The sequence below is a fragment of the Mytilus californianus genome, unplaced genomic scaffold, assembly GCF_021869535.1.
Source record: "Mytilus californianus isolate M0D057914Y unplaced genomic scaffold, xbMytCali1.0.p SCAF_6, whole genome shotgun sequence".
NCBI lineage: Eukaryota > Metazoa > Mollusca > Bivalvia > Mytilida > Mytilidae > Mytilus > Mytilus californianus.
The window spans coordinates 53854245-53875711 of NW_026262712.1; the positions used below are offsets into that span (position 1 = coordinate 53854245).

The 21467-nt window shown below is 32.7% G+C and overlaps 2 protein-coding genes across 2 annotated transcripts in view; both read left to right on the forward strand.

Annotated features, from left to right (window-relative positions):
• Window positions 1-21467, forward strand: part of LOC127705670 (transcription factor egl-13-like) — a 126800-nt gene that overhangs the window by 86740 nt on the left and 18593 nt on the right. The window lies entirely within an intron of this gene.
• The window catches only part of LOC127706549 (uncharacterized), a 58826-nt gene continuing 52394 nt past the window's right edge, over window positions 15036-21467 (forward strand). Inside the window, exon 1 of the mRNA XM_052211205.1 lies at window positions 15036-15093. The gene's annotated coding sequence lies outside the window, so the exon portion shown is untranslated. The remainder of the gene's footprint in view (window positions 15094-21467) is intronic.

Consider the following 21467-nt stretch of genomic DNA (forward strand, 5'->3'; position numbering starts at 1 on the left):
TTTATATATTTAGACATGGTGTTTCGATTTGTTAAGTTCTAGGCCTTAAAGTAGCTAAAAGTGATACTTAAGATTGAATTTAGCCTCTCCATTTCTCCCTACAAAAATTCTTTTTTGTTTTTTTTTAATTGATCCTGTTTAGAGATCCAGATTTTGCAAAAATCATTTTCATGCAGGAAAATCCGCTAAGCTGTTCATCTGACTGAATCTTGTTTAAGGTCTATTATATGATTCGAGATAATAAGTGGAAATCTGGTACGGTCAACAGAATGCTTAAATAAAGGTCCGAGAAGCATTGGTCTTATATGACGATTTTAATCGAATTTTATACAGGTACTCTAGGACATGACATTGGTTTTCGCCCTCCTCATTTTTTTTTCAATTATTTCCGAATCTTTCTGTTTTAGACCCACAAAAATATATAAGCAACATCATTTGTTTGCAATTTACTATTAGCTGAATTGCTACATTGTTACTAGTTTTCTATCCACAGCGATCACAGATACTATGTGTTATTAGAGAACCTTTAGACAGAACATGTGCATTTTGATGTGCATGGTGACCTTGGGCTGTTTTCCGCTCTTTGGTCGGGTTGTTGTCTCTTTTGCGCATTCTCTGTTTCTGTTCTCAATTTCATGTTGATTTATTATGTATATAACGACACTGTAAACAGCAAAAATGATCAGCCAATTCGATCAACCCATGAATTAAAAGTCACATATCTGAAATGTCAATTGACCCTTTATTTGAGTTACAGTAATTATATATATAAAAGTCTAAATTGAAAACAACGTTCAAACCTATGATTGCGTTGGATAAAAACCGCAATTTTTATACGTGTGCATGCAAAAACAAATGTCTTGTTAGAGGGGTCTAAATACAGCACAAACAACATTTTCCAAAAGACCAAAAAAGTGAAAAAGTATATTTTAACAAAACGCATTTGACTAACAGGTCGAACAACAAATGTTCTTAAATCCTGCTGACTGCCATTGGCGATTGCCAAATAAACGGATGACCGATGTAATAAATGGATCTTAATTTTAAATTTAATACTAAACAGAAAACAATAAACTTGCGGAAAAGATGATATACCGCAAACAAAAGGTGCAAAGGTTTTTGTACACCATATCCGGATTTCGACAAATAATATCTCTTCAGTGATGTTAGGAATCGAAACGGTATTTGGAAAGCCCAACAATTTACCTCAATTTAGGATAGACTCTTGAATTTTGAGGAGTCAAAATAGGATGAACGGATCATATAAACCCTAAGGCAAATATAATAAAAGCCCAAACGAAAAAATATAAACAAGTCTAAATTGAAAACAACGTTCAAACCTATGATTGCGTTGGATAAAAACCGCAATTTTTATACGTGTGCATGCAAAACAAATTTCTTGTTAGAGGGGTCTAAATACAGCACAAACAACATTTTCCAAAAGACCAAAAAAGTGAAAAAGTATATTTGAACAAAACGCATTTGACTATATATATACCTTTTATTGACAGTTTTAACCTATTGTTTGCATTTTTGTTTCAAACATCTCCACTTCGGAAGCAATTTGACCAATTAAAACGAACACCCTGAGAGAGTCCATCATGGGCCAAGTCGCTATTTGTAAAAGTAAACCATAATAGGTCAAAGTATGGCCTTCAGCACGGATGCTTGGCTCACACTGAACAGCAAGGTATAAAGGGCCCCAAAAATGATATTGTAAAACAGTTCAAACAGAAAAACCAGCGGTCTAATCTATATAAAAAACGAGAAACGAGAAACACTTATATGAACCACATAAACAAACGTTTTCAGTCTTAAAACAGTTATCTTGTGGAAGCTCATGCACAAGCTATAACACTATATCTAGCTACATCTTTTCTCGAGATACGAGGAAATGTCTAATCGGAAATGCAGAAGAAGCATTAAACATAGAGCCAGTACCTATCAGAAATAAGAACAAAATTACTAGAAATCCTAATAATAAACTTACAACGTTCATATTTTCACCCAAACCAAATATTGGAATGTGAATTTGATAACAATAATAAAAATTATCTGTTTTGTATTAAGTGCACTTTTAATTTTTTTAGGTTTAAAAATGTATCTATGAAACCAATGTAAACTAGTTTTAATTATTTGGTTAATATTTACTTTTATCAATTGGAGAAGCCTCCTGTTTTACCGAGCGGAGTTAGTAAATCACTCAAGTATGAGACCGACTCCTTACCGCAGGAAGCAGAAACCATGCAACTTAAAAAAAATAATCGTGAAAAAGCAAAAATGTAGGATAAAGCATAGCTCCTGGGGATTTTGGCGGCTCCCCAGATCCCTGCCTATTATAATGCCGCCAACTGAACATGTTCTAATTTACAGCCCTGCAGATTGTAAGTTTTAACTGTGCTAAGATTTTAGTTTGTGAATAAAAACATTACGATTTATCATGAGAGACAACGTGACTAAATTCAGAATGGCAATAATATCTTGGTAACTTTTAAGGCCTTTTTGATATCAGCTTGAAAATTGGAAAACGAGAACTGTAATTGCATGTAACAAAATTAACTGACAAGCATATTTATATCTTCAAATCTTGCATATCATAGTTCGACAATTTTTCTAAAACTGCTTAGGTGACAGACATTTGATCGAGGTTAGGGGAGGAGGGGTTAATCGCTATATATCCTGATTCATTATGGCATATAGTTTACTAGAGCAGCGTAACAGTTTCTAGTTTAATGTAAACGTTTTATATTAATTTGATAAACATCTGGCAAGAATTGTATACTTGAGAGCGCTAAATCTGCAATTTTCTATTATTTCCTATTTCCAAGGGGCATAACTCATTTAAAGAAAAATTTGATTGGCACTGATTTACGAACTTGTCCATCAATCAATAATATTAATCTATGATATAAATTATATAGAACCAAGTCTGGCAAGAATTGTGCTCGTGGAAACGCTTACAAGACTAGACGGACGGACGGACGCCTGGAATGTCTATGTCACTAGCAAAGCTACGCACGGGGGACACCTGAAAAGCAGCAAGCAATAAAGACCGAGGATATATAATTTATGTATAGAACTGGCTTGAAAAGATACTTTGAAAATAAATTCCTCGCGTACCAACTTAAATTCATTTTTCTACTGGATTTTTTCCTATTTTATTTACACACAAATTATCCGTACATACACACACGTATATGTAAAGCAAAATATTGTCCTATAAAAAATTGTCCTCCAAAACAATATTTCATGACTATGTATTGTGAAATATTGACCTCATCTATGAAAAAATGTCCAGAGTAGGACAAATTTCCATAGTGAAATTTTGTCTGTATATAGACAATATTTCACAGATGAATACTATGACATTTTGTTCTGTTAAAGGGAGGTTATATTTTGTGTGTATTGAGACAATATTTCATAGACAGATTGTCATGAAATTTTGTCTCATGAAGGGGAGGCTATCAACAGATATCATGTTGGACAATGATATCATTAAAGTGTTTTATTTGACTGATAATAACAAATAAGCACAAATCAATATTCCTGTTACATGTGTACATTGTACTACTGTACCTCCAAAACGCTGTCACAAAAAGATTCGTCAATCTAGTATTTACGAATACTATTAGTACATTCAATTTTGAACATGAATAAAAGATTGTCAGTACATTACTTATATTTATACAGTATAATGTAGTACAATGGAACATATATTAGACACTTCTTCAATCTATAATTAACCATTTATAAAGTATCTATGCAAATTTGAAACTAGCTTATGTTAAAATAAATATTAGTTTGATATATATAAAATACTTACTTTACAAAATAATTACAGTTATAAATCTAAAAATGTGCATGCTGCATGCTTTTTGTACTATTTTTAATTTTTCGTAATAGTTTGATTAAGAAATATTTTCATGGACAGTATTTCACAAATATTGTCATGGACAGAATTTCACAAGGAAATATTGTCATAATAGACAGTATTTCATAGTGAAATATATTGTCATGGACAGAATTTGATAGAGAAATATTGTCATGGACAGAATTTCATAGCGAAATATTGTCCAGATGGAGGTGACAAAATTTCATCGACAAGGACACTATTTCATAATGAAATATTGTCCTGGACAGTATTTCATTATGAAATAGTGTCCGCAGACAATATTTTATATGAAATTTTGTCCGACGGACAATATTTCATGGGGGACAATATTTTATGTTACATATACACCTCTTGTTCAGAGGAAACCGGGAAAATATCGGCAGCATCGATTGATATGCAGCAAAGACACGTTTGAATTTAATTCACTTGGCAAAATATTTGCAAAACTGAGGGCTAAAAAGCTTTCCTCCTTCTTTTGGCTATACGTAGAAAATCATGCAAGGTAAGTAGTTTTAACAAACATCAACACCGGAGAGTTACGTTTTGTTTTTTTGACATCAATGGTTCTTTCAGAAGATTCGGAATTTATCATTAGGTCCTTCCACTTTTCCGTGGAAAGACATATTGATTTTGTTCTGATTATTACTTTTTTTTCTTCCGCCTAATTTTTTTCTTTCGTTGTGTTCTCGTTTTATAAGATGTCGCTCATATATTTGGAATATAATATCGTACAGTTTATACGCTTTTGAAACTAACACTGCTTAACCGAACACTTTACGTTGTAAGAGTTATCTCCCCAAACACTGTTTTTCTTGTGGCCACTACTCCTTCGCAACCGTAAAAGTTTACGACAAATTTATTTTACCAAATTGCTCGTTACATCTTCAGGATTAGGATGGCCATTTGGATCGAAGCTATCCGGAGACTCCATATGTGAGTTATTCCCCCTTATGCATTTGATATAAGTGATATGCATTTCTAACTTGTAAACCATAAGTGATAGAGACCTAGGGTCTCTTGATTTGAGGTCCTTGGTCCAAAAAAATGAAAATTAGGTCAAGTGATACCATATATTTTTGGAATCAGCGTACATTAAGGTATCATTTGACACTGTATATGACACTTTAAACCGTATTTTAATATTTTCATATCAAAATGAATCGTAAGAAGTGGAAAGACCTTCAATTGTTCTCTGAACAATTGATTTTTAATTTGTTTTAAGTTTAGTTCCGATTAAGTCGTCAAATGATATAGTCTGATTTTTATGGCATGGTATTGGATGCAAAAATTTGATATTTTTCATTTAAATGCAATATTTTTTATTTAATTGGTATATTTCTTCATTTAAATGCAATATTTTTTTATTTGAATGGTATATTTTTTCATTTAAATGCAATATTTTTATTCAAATGGTATAATATGTCATTCAAATGGTATAATTTGTCATTCAAATGGTATAATTTGTCATTCAAATGCAATATTTTTTATTCAATTGGTATAATTTGTCATTCAATTGCAATATTTTTTATTCAATTGGTATATTTCTTCATTTAAATGCAATATTTTTTATTCAATTGGTATATTTCTTCATTTAAATGCAATTTTTTTTTATTTGAATGGTATATTTTTTCATTTAAATGCAATATTTTTTATTCAAATGGTATAATTCGTCATTCAAATGCAATATTTTTTATTCAGTTGGTATATTTCTTCATTTAAATGCAATATTTTTTTTATTTGAATGGTATATTTTTTCATTTAAATGGTATAATTTGTCATTCAAATCAAGGATTTGTATAGAGTCTCACTATACAAATCCTTGTTCAAATGCAATATTTTTATTCAATTGGTATATTTCTTCATTTAAATGCAATATTTTTTATTAAATTGGTATATTTCTTCATTTAAATGCAAATTTATTTTATTTGAATGGTATATTTTTTCATTTAAATGCATTTTTTTTTTTATTTAAATGGTACAATTTTTCATTTAAATGCAATATTTTTTATAAAATGGTATAATTTGTCATTCAAATGCAATATTTTTTATTCAATTGGTATAATAGTTTTTTTTTTATTTATATGCAATAATTGCATTATGGGAAATTCTTTGACGTCTTAAGGTCAAATTTGCAACAACATTTCTGATTGGTCGGTAATTGTTTGGATTTCCCCCTTTCTTTCTAAACATGAGTGACCAAGAATTAAAACAACGCGTCGGAATATCGCCCCTCTAACTAAATTTGGCGTTCGTGCGAGTTCGTGCACTGGCTGTTAATGCCAATAATGGCCAAGTCGAGCAAAAAATGCGAGTGACAAGTAATAATAATTATTTTGACACACAACCTGTTCATGGATAGAAACAGATGCCTGCGTGCATGGCAAAAACGCCTCCAATGAAACCCCTTTCTGAAGAAACTCCCCGACAGTCTACACATTGAAATAAAAAAAAAATGCATAGCTAGTCCCCCCTCTAAGTCAAGATACATGTAATCATGATGTTCTCTGATGCTATATCATTTTTTCTTTTCTTGATCCTCAGAGACGTTGCAGGAAGGCAAACATACAAAAAGAGTAAAAAGCCTTCAAGAACGTTATAATTATTTGGACAAAGCCCCATCTTTTTTGCTTCATGTAGAAAAAAAATCACCTAATTACGACAGCAGAACCAGAGACCCACAAGAAGAGACCTAAGCTGTGATACTCCGGAACTAATTCTTTAATAAAGACAATTCGGGATAAATTGGTTATAAACGTTTTATGGTATGAAAGCTTTAGTAAGACATCCCTGTAGGACGATAAGCTGGATAAATATAAGAACTCACCGGACAATAATAGTTAAGGGACGATTATTTGATATTCTAGGTAAGGGATTTTGATTGATTGGTGTTAAACGCTTTTTTCAACACTATTGGGCTATTCCGTAGTGGTCAGTTTACATTTATAGATAAAGGATGGGGAAGGGAAGAGAGGGCATTATTATTCATTTTAATCTGTCGCTAATCTTGCCTATTTTTCAGCTCTTACCAGGCATCCATACTCATATATATGAAATCCTTCTGTCCCCCACCCCAACAAATAAATAAATATCAAATGGTTTTCCTCTTATTTAACACAAGTTTAAATTGATTGATTGTTTTGTTGCTAATTGTTAACGCCCAGTGACAAATATTTCACGCTTGTTCAGGAAAACACGAGTTTAGAAGTCAGGTATAAAATATAAAAACGAAGAGATGGGATATGATTGCTAATAAGACAACTATCCACCGGAGTTCAAATATGAAGTGGATGTAAGCAATTATACACAATCGTAAGGCCTTCAACAATGACAAAAACCTGATACTGTAAAGTCGTCTATAAAAGGTCCGACATAAAAAGTGTGAACAATTCAAACGAAAAAAACTAACGACCTAATTATACATAACAAAACAATTTGCAAAATATCAATTACGGGTCGAGATATGAACCAACGACAACCACTAATCTACAGGCTCCTGACCTGGGACAGGCAAATAAAGAATAGTGCAGGGTTGATATAAAAACGAAGATGTGGTACCGTATGATTGCAAATGAGACAACTCTCCACAAGAGACCAAATTAAACAGAAATCAACAGCTATAAGTCTTCGTACGGCCTTCGACAATAAGCAAAGCCTACCACATAGTCAGCTATATAAAAGGCCCCGAAATCACAAATGTAAAACAATTCAAACGAGAAAACTAACGGCCAAATTAATGTATAAAAAAATGAACGAAACACAAATATGTATAACACAGCAACAAAAGGCAACCACCGAATTACAGGCTCCTGACTTGGGACAAGCACATGCATACATACAGAATGTGGCGGGGTCAAACATGTTAGCGGGATCTCAATCCTCCCCTAACCTGGGACAGTGGTGTAACAGTACAACAACATATTTGTGAGCGGCATTCAACCCATCCCGAAGCTGGGACAGTGGTGTAACAGTACAATAAAAGAAAACCCTGCACTAATCAGTTGCAATTAGATTAACTCAAAAGATCGGTATGAGACACACAAAAAAAAAATAACATTAAGACAATAGACACAACGCACCGACATAAGAGTATTTACAATTACTGGAAGTTTGCTCAAAGCTAACTACAACTAGTACTGGAATAAATCTTGTTCTCCCAGACTGAAGTATCCATCAGTACACAGCGCGCAGCAAAGGATTTATTAAAAAAGAAAACAGTATGAGAAACGTCTGGTTTATGTTGAATATAGATATAAGAAGATGTGGTATGAGTGCCAATGAGACAACTCTCCTTCCAAGTCATAATTTGTAAATGTAAACCATAATAGGTCAAAGTACGGTCTTCAACACGGAGCCTTGGCTCACACCGAACAGCAAGCTATAAAGGGCTCCCAAAAAATTACTAGTAAAAACCATTCAAACGGGAAAATCAACGGTGTCTAATCTAGTTAAAAAACCGATATACTTGCATATAGATCCATATACAATGAAAGTTTTTGAAAAGTGGTGGTCCGAACGTTTTGACCATCGAAATTTTGCAATAGAAATAATAGTTAGGACCAGAAGATTTTAACAGCCAGTGCAGGACTCGCACGAACGCCAGATTTAGTTAGAGGGGCGATATTCTGACGCTTTTTTTAATTCTTGGTCACTCATGTTTAGAAAGAAAGGGGGAAATCCAAACAATTACCGACCAATCAGAAACGCTGTTGCAAATTTGACCTTAAGACGTCAAAGAATTTCCCATAATGCAATTATTGCAAATAAATAAAAAAACTACTATACCATTTGAATAAAAAATATTGCATTTGAATGACAAATTATACCATTTAAATAAAAAATATTGCATTTAAATGAAGAAATATACCAATTGAATAAAAAACATTGCATTTGAATGACATATTTTACCATTTGAATAAAAAATATTGCATTTAAATGAAAAAATATACCATTCAAATAAAAAAATATTGCATTCAAATGAAGAAATATACCAATTGAATAAAAAATATTGCATTTAAATGATAAATATCAAATTTTTGCAACCAATACCATGCCATAGATTTTTAAAACCTTTAAAATAAGAGAAGTGTGTTGGCATATCATCGGCCAGGAACATATTTTGGTTAGATATACTGTTCCCAGGCATATCTAAATTGCTTCCATAGTTAGATTGTGTTAATAATAGTAAAAAAATAAAAGGATTTAAATTGAGAAAATCAATAAAACAGAAAATAATAAAAGGGATGTGGACCGAAGCTAAATCGGCACTGCGGGAAATTTCGGAGAGACGACAACCTTGCTTCGGAAGTTTTTTTCTCCACATTATCCTGCTGGTATCGAATATTTGCGCACGCACACACGGATGAAACTAACTCTGAATATAGAAAAGTAGCTCTATCTTAAAATAAAATATACTAGTTCTCGTACATGACAAGTTCAGTGATAATTATATTATATGTTCAGGATGTTGTATTTGTTATATATTCACAATAACTGTTTAAATTTAACATGCACGAAGAGGGATAATTCAAATGGTAACAATCCAGTGCAGAAAATGTATCACAACTTGAGGTTTTGACTAATATATTTCCGTCATTTGTTTCACTCACACGTTCAAAATCAAGAGTTCTTTGAATCATCTGAATTTACTAATTAGATAAGAAATTATTAATAAACTTTAACATATATCCATAAAATGAAAATGTTATACAATATTGGAAATTTTATATTTTTTTTGTTGAACTGTGAACCGTATGACATCATTGACCAAAATTATTTAACTTGTATTAACAGATTTCGGTGAAACTTTGTGTCATGACTCGACAAATGGAAAAAGCAAGTCCTATGCGTGCTGTTTCCGGAGGTCGCGTCGGCGGTGGCGTCAACACTGAGTGTAGAAGTTTGTGATTATGAGTTTGTGATTATGATTAAGTCAGTTCATGGAAGTAATATAGTGGCAATTTAATTTAATACTTTGGAATACATGGTGGAAGCATTTGCACATTTAATTTCCATGGACATTATTTAGCCCTGCCCCCTAAGTCATGGTCTATTGACTCTATACTTTGCTTAATATATATGTATTTTTATTAGTTTGTGATTATTCAGTTTTAGGGGATCCACTAGTAGTAGGTCAATGATAACTGATTTGAAGTTGTATAAGCATTTGCACGTCTTATTTCCATGGAGATTATTTAGTCCCGCCACGTCAATGACTTTGAAATGTTTGATTACTTTACACGTATAAGTTTGTGAGTAGATCAGTTTATGGAAAAACTACCGATATTTGGTATGCCGTTGTTGGCAACTCTCATTTCCTTAGATATATTTTGGTCACTTCCCCTTCAGATATGCCACCCATAGTCCACTGACCTTGAAACGTTTGCATGGTTTACCTGTTGAACTATATGACAAAGTCACCTTAGACCATGCACGGTTCATTGACCTTGCATGATAAAAAATGTCCTTTTGATTTCAACATTTACATTACTTTTCAATGTTTGTCCCACTTTAGCAAAGACGCTATCAATTATAAATTCACTGGAAAACGTTCTGGTAAAGTAAAAAAAAAGATAGAAATAAGTTAAAATAAAAACAAAACTTCCATTTAATATTATCATTTCTCTCCTTTAATCACAGGCACTTGTCTTTAAAAAAAAATCCTTTATATTTGGTATGTACATGGTATTTTCCATTTTCTTTTTTATCAATATGCAGCAAAGATGGGCATTTTTCAGATTTCAGTTTCACAAGCTTCTATGCAATTATCTCAATAGATATACTGAACATAAAACATCGTTTACTTGCATCTATCATAGTTTATTTCTTATGAAACAATTCAACAAGTGATTTCTTTAAAATGTACAAGTGTTATTTAGAAATAACTTTTGATAAGTGTCGTAACCGGCATTGTTTTATTATTGATTTTCTCGACTCTATCATAAAAAAGGTAATTTTCTTTTGTTCTTTTTCACTAAATTTCCTACTGACTAAGCTTGATATGTATAACTTACATGTTCATGGTTGCAGCATAAACATGTAATCATAACCATTGAATGCTTCTATTTATATTTTTTTTTAGGGGGGGGGGGGGTGGAGATTGTAAAAGCGTTGAGTGTACGAACTCCCACTCCTAACGTGGTCTTGGCAGAATATCCGTCAGCTGAAATCTGTAAAAAATTGTTTACATTTTACCGGAAAGTCCCCCCTCCCAACCCCCAGCACAAGATGATACTCAGAATAGAATTTTTGTACAGCTTCTGATTGCATGCTGGAGGATGATACATGATATTCGAATTACTTTTAATCGAAAACTTATCCAATAAGGTTTGCAAAATCCAGAGTTAGATATAATCAATGCGGAACTAAAAAGTATTGATGTTCTCTGCTTTAGTGAAACAAGGCTTAATTCGAATATTAATGATCAAGACATATTTTTGGGCAGTTTTCATCGACCACTTAGAAATGACCGTGTTGGGAGAAACGGTGGGGGTGTAGCCATTTATGTTAAAAATAATCTACATGTTGTACAAAGACATGATTTAGATGTCAGTGGTATAGAAAGTCTTTGGGTTGAGATTCAAGCTAAAAGTCACAAAAGAGTGTTAATGGGTGTATTTTATAGACCACCAGATTCTGGTGATAATTCTTCTACGCTTATCGAACACTCTCTGGATCAAGCAGTTGATACAGGAGTTGAAAACATTGTCGTTTTGGGGGACTTCAATGAAGACTATCTGAAACCAAGTAATGTCCGAATGAAAAATATCATCCGAAAATATGATATGTTTCAGTTTATCGACGAACCTACACATTTTACGGAAAATTCGACTTCCTGTTTAGATCTAGTGATTGCTAATAAAAGGATTGTAATCGATCTTGTTCATGTTGGTCATCCGTTCCTACACGCAAACATTAGATATCATTGTCCGACATTCGGAATAATAAAAATTGAGAAACCTTCTCAAACGTGCTTTAAGCGTCGAATTTGGCTGTATGACAGAGGGGATCTTAATTTATTCCGAGAAAAAATGTCCGCAGTCGATTGGGAAAATTTCATAATAGATGGAAATAACGATGTCGATCTTCTTGTAGAGACTTTTACACCAATTCTATTGAAAACCGCAGCGGAATCGATTCCTAATAAAATCATAATAGTTAGGAAGACAGATCCGCCGTGGATAAACAATACTATTCGTCGCGCAATCAGAAAGCGAAATAGGATGAACAAAAGAGCGAAGAAGTCTAATCTTCCAGAGCACTGGTCAAAACTTCGAAAGTTTCGAAACAAGACCGTAAATCTAGTCCGAAAACAAAAACAAGACTATATCGACGATCTCGTTGCGAAATTACGGTCTGACTCATTGAGTATAAGAAGTTGGTGGATAACAGCATCACATCTAGCTGGATTTAAGTCCAGAGAATCTGACATCCCACCACTTCTCGACAACAATGATTTTTTATATAACGATATTGATAAAGCTGAAGCTTTTAATGCTTTTTTTGCGTCGCAGTCAAAACATTTCTGATGAAAACATGTCTGTTCCTACTGACGATACTCCTCCCGTCACGTGTCTTGACAATATAATTCTTCAGGAGCATGAAGTGAACGACATTCTACAAATAACCAATGTTAATAAAGCATCTGGTCCTGATGGAATTAGCCCAAGACTTTTGAAAATTGCCTCAGATATTTTAGCGAAACCTTTGTGCTATATATTCAATCTAAGTTTGACTAAAATGTATTATCCAATAGCTTGGAAATTAGCTAATGTTATTCCTGTTTTTAAGAAGGACGAAAGAAATTATATTGGTAATTATCGACCCATCTCATTGTTGAGTGTTATAAGTAAAACTTTTGAAAGATGTATATATAATCATATTATGAACTTTATAAGGGATCTCTTGTCGGAACACCAGTCGGGGTTTATGTTAAAAGATCCAACTCGTAACCAGCTATTATACTTGACTCATGTTTTTAGTAAGGCCTTAGATGAGGGAAAAGATATCAGAATTGTCTTCTTTGATATAAGTAAAGCCTTTGACCGCGTATGGCATAGAGGTTTACTATTTAAACTAAAAAAGATGGGTATAACTGGGAATCTTCTTCTTTGGCTCAAAAATTATTTGGCTGACCGTAAACAAAGGGTGGTTATTAATGGGCAAGTGTCCTCCTTGACAGACATTAACTCTGGTGTTCCTCAAGGATCTATTTTGGGTCCATTGTTATTTTTAGTTTTTATTTATGATATTGTAAATGAGGTTAATTGTCATATTAAGCTATTTGCTGACGACACAAGCATATATGCAGTTGTCGAAAATCCTCTGGTTACTTCTGTTACTCTAAATTATGATATGCATCGAATTCAAAAATGGGCAGATGAATGGTTAGTGAAGTTTAACCCGAAGAAAACTGAATCAATGATTATATCTAGAAAAAAAGACCCTGATCATCATCCGTCATTAATCATGGATAGTAATGTAATAAACACTGTCGAGTCACACAAACACCTTGGTTTACATTTTTTGAGTGACGGCAGCTGGAAAATACAAATTGATGGCATCATAGCACAAGAATCTGTCCGTCTGAATATGTGAAGAAGGCTTAAGTTCAAGGCAGACTGGAAAACGCTTGAAGTCATGTATTTTTCATATGTTCGACCTATTTTAGAGTACGCCGATGTAATCTGGGATAATTGTCCAGAATATTTGAAAGATCCACTGGAACAAATTAATTATGAGGCAGCACGTATAGTTACTGGGGCTACTAAGTTAACAAGTCTACAAATTCTTCTAAAAGAGACCGGGTGGGAAACTCTCAGGGAAAGGCGAAAAAATCACAAGCTTATTTTGTTTCATCAGATAGATAACTCTCCAGCCTATCTTTCAAATCTAGTCCCTACCAACTTTGGCCAATCACATTCGTATGGGACACGCAACGCAGGAAATGTGCCTCACATGCCTGCACGAACGAATTATTATCATAACAGTTTCTTCCTTCTACTGTCCGTCTTTGGAACGAGATTCCAATTAATATCAGAAATTCTTCTTTATATATATTTAAGAAGTATTTGAAGAAAACTTGGGTTGTCCCAAAATATTTTTATAGTGGTAGTAGACTAGGACAAATTTTGCACACTAGAATTAGAACTGAGAGCAGTGGTCTGAATGAACATTTGTATAGAAAAAATTTAGTTACTGATCCTTTTTGTAAATGTAGACATATTGAAACATCTGAACACTTTTATTGCGTTGTCCGCAATACCAATTACTTAGAGAATTTATGCTGAGTAACTTGTCATGTCAGCCTATTATACATAACTTACTGTATGGTAATCCTTTGGTGTCCGACATTGAGAATTCTGATAACTTTCTCATTATTCAAGATTTTATTCTTAAAACAAAGAGATTCGTGTGAATTTCATATACATGCATTGAGATATATAATTATGTATAAATTAAATTGTCGTTAATTTATATTTATACCTGTGTAGTTTGATAGCACTGTAGTTCAGTTGTGAATTTGGTCAACAAATACTTCTTATCTCAGTTAAAAACATATTTCTGACTCCATCCATCTTTTATTATATCATATGGGAGAGGAATTTGTAAAAGTGAAAATTCACTTGTTTTCCAATCCTGTCATATTGTAATGTTTACGTTATTATTTTCAAAATAAAATATTGTTTACACTAAAATCCAGAAAAGCAAATTCATATTTTACAAAGTATAGAAAATATGCTCCAGTTTTGCACGTCGATACCATTGAAAATTTGCCTTTTCCATTCATACAAAAAAATGATGTTGTTTTTAACTGCATATAATGTCAATTTTTGCTGCATGACCATATATATATATTGTTTTAGCTGTTAAGCAACGCTGACAATTCTAGTAACACGAATGGACGTCGGAAAATGTTACCCATTGTTTTCTAGTTTCTGTTCTGGTAGGCTTACCCCTGGACACTTTTCAGGGTAACTATTATTCTTGTGCAGTTTGTGTAGTCTTCGAGAAATTAAATATTGAACATTCCCTTATGGAAAAATGCATTACGAATAATTGCGCTCTTGTGAAACCTAACGTATTTGCATGGGAGATATTTATAACCTCCCTTTACTATAATGATAACGGAACTGGAAATGAGATTTTCTGCACAATTGCCTAATGCATACAGACATAATTTATATTCCCACAAAATGAGAAAGGTAAGTTTAGAATTAATATCATCATTTTGCTGATTGTGGTTTGAAAGCAACCGATATATGTTTAGCAACGATCACATGACCATGACGACCCCACAATTCACATAAATAAATAAACATAAAGGAATGCACTACTCTTCATCGAGCTCTTCATATGTCTTTAAAAGTCTCTAAAAGTTAATGACTAGTACACTATAAATGTGCATTGTTACAATAAAAGAACGTTTATAAGGCTTGTATGAATACATTTTACATTTTCTGACAAACGGCAGTGCACTGCATATATGTTCTACTTTGTTAACTTAAGAGTTATTATGCAATTGCATCGACATTACGTTATCGGATATCTATTTTCCCCGTTTAGTTTACAGTATAGTTATTCAGGACATTTATTTATAGCATAACACGTGTCACTTTAGTTTACTAAATCGACTTATATAATCAAAGTTTCAAACAAAAATAGTTTTGTGTATGATAATTTAAACATTATTAGTCCTCAATCTTGGACATGCGTATGTGAACATATATTTGTTACGCATAATACTTGTTCACCCTGCAACAAAACCATGGGTATAAAAGTTCTTGGGAACACACATTACATAATATTATTTCCACCTTCATAAGATATTTTTCTGGAACTAAAACGTCATATGGTTTCTTAATATTTGTTCCTTTAAGGTGGTACCAAACATCTCGACTAAAATTAATTTGGCTCGTTTAATTTTCATAAAATTTTGACAAAATATTTACTTTGATCCTTTCACAAAAATATAAAAAATTTTAAAAACTTGAACCACACACTTTATCGGAAAAATTTCATTGGATTATAGCAGTTTGACAAACACTAATTTTGATCATTTAGAAGCTTAATATTTCATAAACAATAGAACGTGATTAAAACGTTCAGCTGATTTTTACAGAGTTATCTCCCTGTAATGTTATGTACCATCTTAAAGAAAGAGTGTCAATTGATTTTTTTACACCTGATTACATCATAATTAATGTTCACGTCACATGACATTTACCTGTACATGTTGTACATCCAAAGAATGGAGTCTGAGGAATACAACAAAATTTTTTCATATTTACAGGTTGGAAACAAACCCTCTACATGGTGTTTTTACCTGTATAGAGTGAGCAAAATAGGGCAGCTTGGCATTTTCTAGTTATATTGGCTATAATCTATAGCATTGTATGCATCAATTGATGTACTTAATTTAATTTGTATATGACCAGTTTACTGCTAAACTGACAATGCTATAGATTATAGCCAATATAACTAGAAAATGCCAATCTGCCCTATTTTGCTCTAAATCCAGTCTAAAGAAAAATACCCCTCTATAGAGGGATATTTGTATCCCCCTATAGAAGGATTATCACTCTATACAGGTAAAAACACCATGTAGAGGGTTTGTTCCCAACCTGTTAAACGATGGCTGTTATTCTAAACAAGGTAAGAATATATATTTTTAATATTTTATTACTGCATGCTCCACTGTGACTTACTTAACTAAATGGTCCGTTAGTCTGTACCAATGAAGAAAGTTTAGCTTAAACTAGAGTCAAGCATGAAGTTAGCCACAAATCAGATGAAAATGCCTGTACTTTATTATTGGAAATTTACTCCCATACATTTGTAGATAGAAATAATTTTGGATATTGAATAAAATTGAGAATGGAAATGGGGAATGTGTCAAAGAGGCAACAACCCGACCATAGAACAGACAACAGCAGAAGGTCACCAACAGGTCTTCAATGCAGCGAGAAATTCCCGCACCCGGAGGCGTCCTTCAGCTGGCCCCTAAACAAATATATATACTAGTTCAGTGATAATGAACGCCATACTAAACTCCAAATTGTACACAAGAAACTAAAATTAAAAATAATACAAGACTAACAATGGCTAGAGGCTCCTGACTTGGGACAGGCGCAAAAATGCGGCGGGGTTAAACAAGTTTATGAGATCTCAACCCTCCCCCTATACCTCTAGCCAATGTAGAAAAGTAAACGCATAACAATACGCACATTAAAATTCAGTTCAAGAGAAGTCCGAGTCTGATGTCAGAAGATGTAAACAAAGAAAATAAACAAAATGACAATAATACATAAATAACAACAGACTACTAGCAGTTAACTGACATGCCAGCTCCAGACTTCAATTAAACTGATTGAAAGATTATGTCTTCATCATATGAATTATATATTCCTAGAACTTTGATCATATAATAAATATTTCTAGAACTTTAATTATCTTATAACCATGATAACTATTCCTGGAACATTTATAATACAGACAATATTCCAATATGCCTGGAACGTTTATAATATAACAAATATTCCTAGAACTTTTATAATATAACAAATATTCCTTGAACTTTTTATAATATAACAAATTTCCCTGGAACTCTTATAATATTACAAATATTCCTGGAACTTTTATTAAATAAAACGTTGTCCATAATATTTATTCCAAAGAACTTTAAGCATATAACAAAAGTTCCATTGGGAACTTTACTTATGTAATATGTTATCCTTTGTAAAGGAAATTTTCTTATACTAGCATTGGATAAGATATTATATAAGGAAAGTTCCAAATGGAACTTTTGTTATATGCTAAAAGTTCTTTGGAACAAATATTATGGGGGAACTTATATTGTCACAAAACAAATGTGTCAAATGACCCCACCTGCCGACAAACATGGCCGACATGAGTAATTAAAGAACATATGGGTAAAGTGCAAGTTTTGTCTGTTATCTTGAAAAGTGTTATAGATAGAGAAATCTGACTGATGAAAAAATTATAAAAATGGTGAGGTCCTTGACATTGACATAAAAACTGTCTGACGACTTCTTAAAGGAGTTATTGCCCTTAAACAACAAATTTTACCATTTTTACCCAAGTTTGCCTATTATCTTGAAAATTATAATATACAGAGATAAACTTTAAACATCAAGTACAGTTGATAAAATCTACACATAAGTCAACATGGTTGGAATTGTCTGACAACCTGTCTTATTGGAGTTTAACCCTGTAATGACAATTTTTACCATTCTTTTTTTTTTGTTTTTGCCTTATATCTGAAAACTATTACATGTATATAGAAATTTATACCAGCAAAAAGGAGCAGCAAGACAAGATCTACAAATAGGTTTAACACGTTACATGGTTGTAATGGTCAAACAACTCCTTATTTAACTTTTTTCTCCTTAATGATGATTTTTACCATTTTTTTCATATTTGCCTTATATCTGAAAAAAAACTATAATAGATAGAATCTTAAATAAGCAAAAATTATCAACAAGACAATATACAAATAAGAGTACAGTTCGAAAATTGGAGTTTTTGCCTTTTAATGACGATTTTGATCCATTTTTAGCTCACCTGGCCCGAAGGGCCTATTGAGCTATTCTCATCACTTGGCGTCCGTCGTCGTCCGTTGTCGTTAATTTTTACAAAAATCTCCTCTGGAAATACTGGGCAAAATTTAACCAAACTTGGCCACAATCATCATTAGGGTATATAGTTTAAAAGATGTGTCCGATGACCCCGCCTGCCAACCAAGATAGCCGACATGGCTAAAAATAGAACATAGGTGTAAAATGCAGTTTTTGGCATATATCTCTGAAACTAAAGCATTTAGAGAGAATCTGATGTGGGGTAAAAATGTTAATCAGGTTAAGATCTAACTGTCCTGAAATTTAAGACGAATCAGACAACCCGTTGTTGGGTTGCTGCCCCTGAATTGGTAATTTTAAGAAAATTTTGCAGTTTTTGGTTATCTTGAATATTATTATAGATAAAGATAAACTGTAAACAGCAAAATAATGTCCAGCAAAGTAAGATCTACAAATACGTCAACATGACCAAAATTGTCAATTGACCCCTTAAGGAGTTATTGCCCTTTATAGTCAATTTTTAACAGTTTTTCTTAAATTTTTGTAATCTTTTACAAAAATCTTCTCCTTTGAAACTATAGGGCCAAATTTAACCAAACTTGGCCACAATCATCATTAGGGTATCTTGTAAAAAAACAATGTCCAATGACCCCGCTTGCCAACCAAGATGGCCGACATGGCTAAAATTTGAACATAGGGGTAAAAACTAAAATGCAGTCTTTGGCTTATATCTCTGAAACTAAAGCATGTAGAGCAAATCTGACATGGGGTAAAAATGTTCAGCAGATTAAGATCTATCTTCCCTGAAATTTTTAGACGAATCAGACAACCCGTTGGGTTGCTGCCTCTGAATATTGGTAATTTTAAGGAAATTTTGCAGTTTTTGGTTATTATCTTTATTATAGATAAAGATAAACTCTAAACAGCAATAATGTTCAGCAAAGAAGATCTACAAATAAGTCAATATGACCAAAATTTTCAATTGACCCCTTAAGGAGTTATTGCCCTTTATAGTCAAATTTTTTACATTTTTTTCGTAAATTTTTTTTATCTTTTACAAAAATCTTCTTCATTGAATTTACTGGGACAAATAGAATTAAACTTAGCCACAATTTTCAATTGGGTAACTTCATTGAATAATATATCCGATGACCCTGTCATCCAACCAACATGGCCACCATGGCTAAAAATAGAACATAGGGATTTACTATAGAAGTCTAAGGGGAAATTGTAAAAAAAACAAATTTCAAATGGTCACAACTTGAACACTACTTTAAATAAACAGCTGCGCCATGAGCGCATGATACGCGTGTGTGTGAATTTTTATGCAATAAGCATAAATAGTTTCTGACATACGGCGTGACATGCGAAAACCCCCTTTTTTTTTTACAAAAAACTCAATATCTCTAAAATAAAATTTTGAATCAAAACCAAAAAGTATACAGATCTTAAAATTAATATAACTAAGAAGTGTGTAAAATTTTAAGCAATAATCATAAATCGTTTTTGAGATACGGCGCGACATGTGAAACCCCCCCCCCCCCCCCCCCCTTTTAAAAAAAAAGTCAATATCTCAAAAATAAAATTTTGAATCAAAACCAAAAAGTATACAGATCTTTAGATTAATATAACTAAGAAGTGTGTAAAATTGTAAGCAATAATCATAAATCGTTTTTGAGATACGGCGCGACATGTGAAAAACCCCTCCCCCTTTTTAGCTCAACGGGGCCCGAAGGGCCCCATGTGAGCTTATGCCATCATTTGGCGTCCGTCGTCGTCCGTCGTCTGTTGTCGTATGTCGTCGTAAACTATTTAAAAAATCTTCTCCTCTGAAACTACTGGGCCAAATACCTTCAAACTTTAACTAAATGTTCCTTAGGGTATTTAGTTTATAAATTATATCTGAAGATTTGATCCATCGACAAACATGGCCGCCATGGCTAAAAATAGAACATAGGGGTCAAATACAGTTTTTTGCTTATATCTCAAAAACTAAAGCTTTTAGAGCAAATCTGACATGGGATAAAATTGTTCAATTGGTCAAGATCTATCAGCCCTGAAATTTTAAGACGAATCGAACAACTCATTGTTGGGTTGCTGCCACTAAATTGGTAGTTTTAAGGAAATTTTGCAGTTTTATGTTATTATCTTGAATATTATTATAGATAGATATAAACTGTAAACAGCAATAATGTTCAGTAAAGTAAGATCTACAAAAAACTTAATATGACCAAAATTGTCAATTGACCCCTTAAGGAGTTATTGCCCTTTAAGGACAATTTTACACAATTTGTTCATCAAGTTTGCTAACATTTAAAAATCTTCTCCTCTAAAACTACTGGGCCAAATACCTTCAAACTTCATCTAAATGTTCCTTAGGATATCTAGTTTATAAATTGTATCCAAAGTTTTAATCCATCAAAAAACATGGCCGCCATGGCTAAAAATAGAACATATGGGTCAAATGCAGTTTTTGGCTTATATCTCCAAAACTAAAGCTTTTATAGCAAATTTGACTATATAAAATTGTTCAATTGGTCAAGATCTATCAGCCCTGAAATTTTCAGACAAATCGAACAACCCATTGTTGGGTTGCTGCCACTAAATTGGTAGTTTTGAGGAAATTTTGCAGTTTTTTGTTATTATCTTGAATATTATTATATATAGATATAAACTGTAAACAGCAATAATGTTCAGCAAAGTAAGATCTACAGAAAAATTAAATGAAAAAATTTGTCAATTGACCCCTTAAGGAGAAATGGCCCTTTAAAGACAATTTAACGCAATGTGTTCATCAAGTTTGCTAACATTTAAAAATCTTCTCTTCTGAAACTACTGTGCCTAATACTTCTTAACTTTGAATGAATGTTTCTTTAGGAATCTAGTTTATGAATTGTATCCGAAATTTTGATCCATCAACAAACATGGTCGCCATGGCTAAAAATAGAACATAGGGGTGAAATGCAGTTTTTGGCTTATAT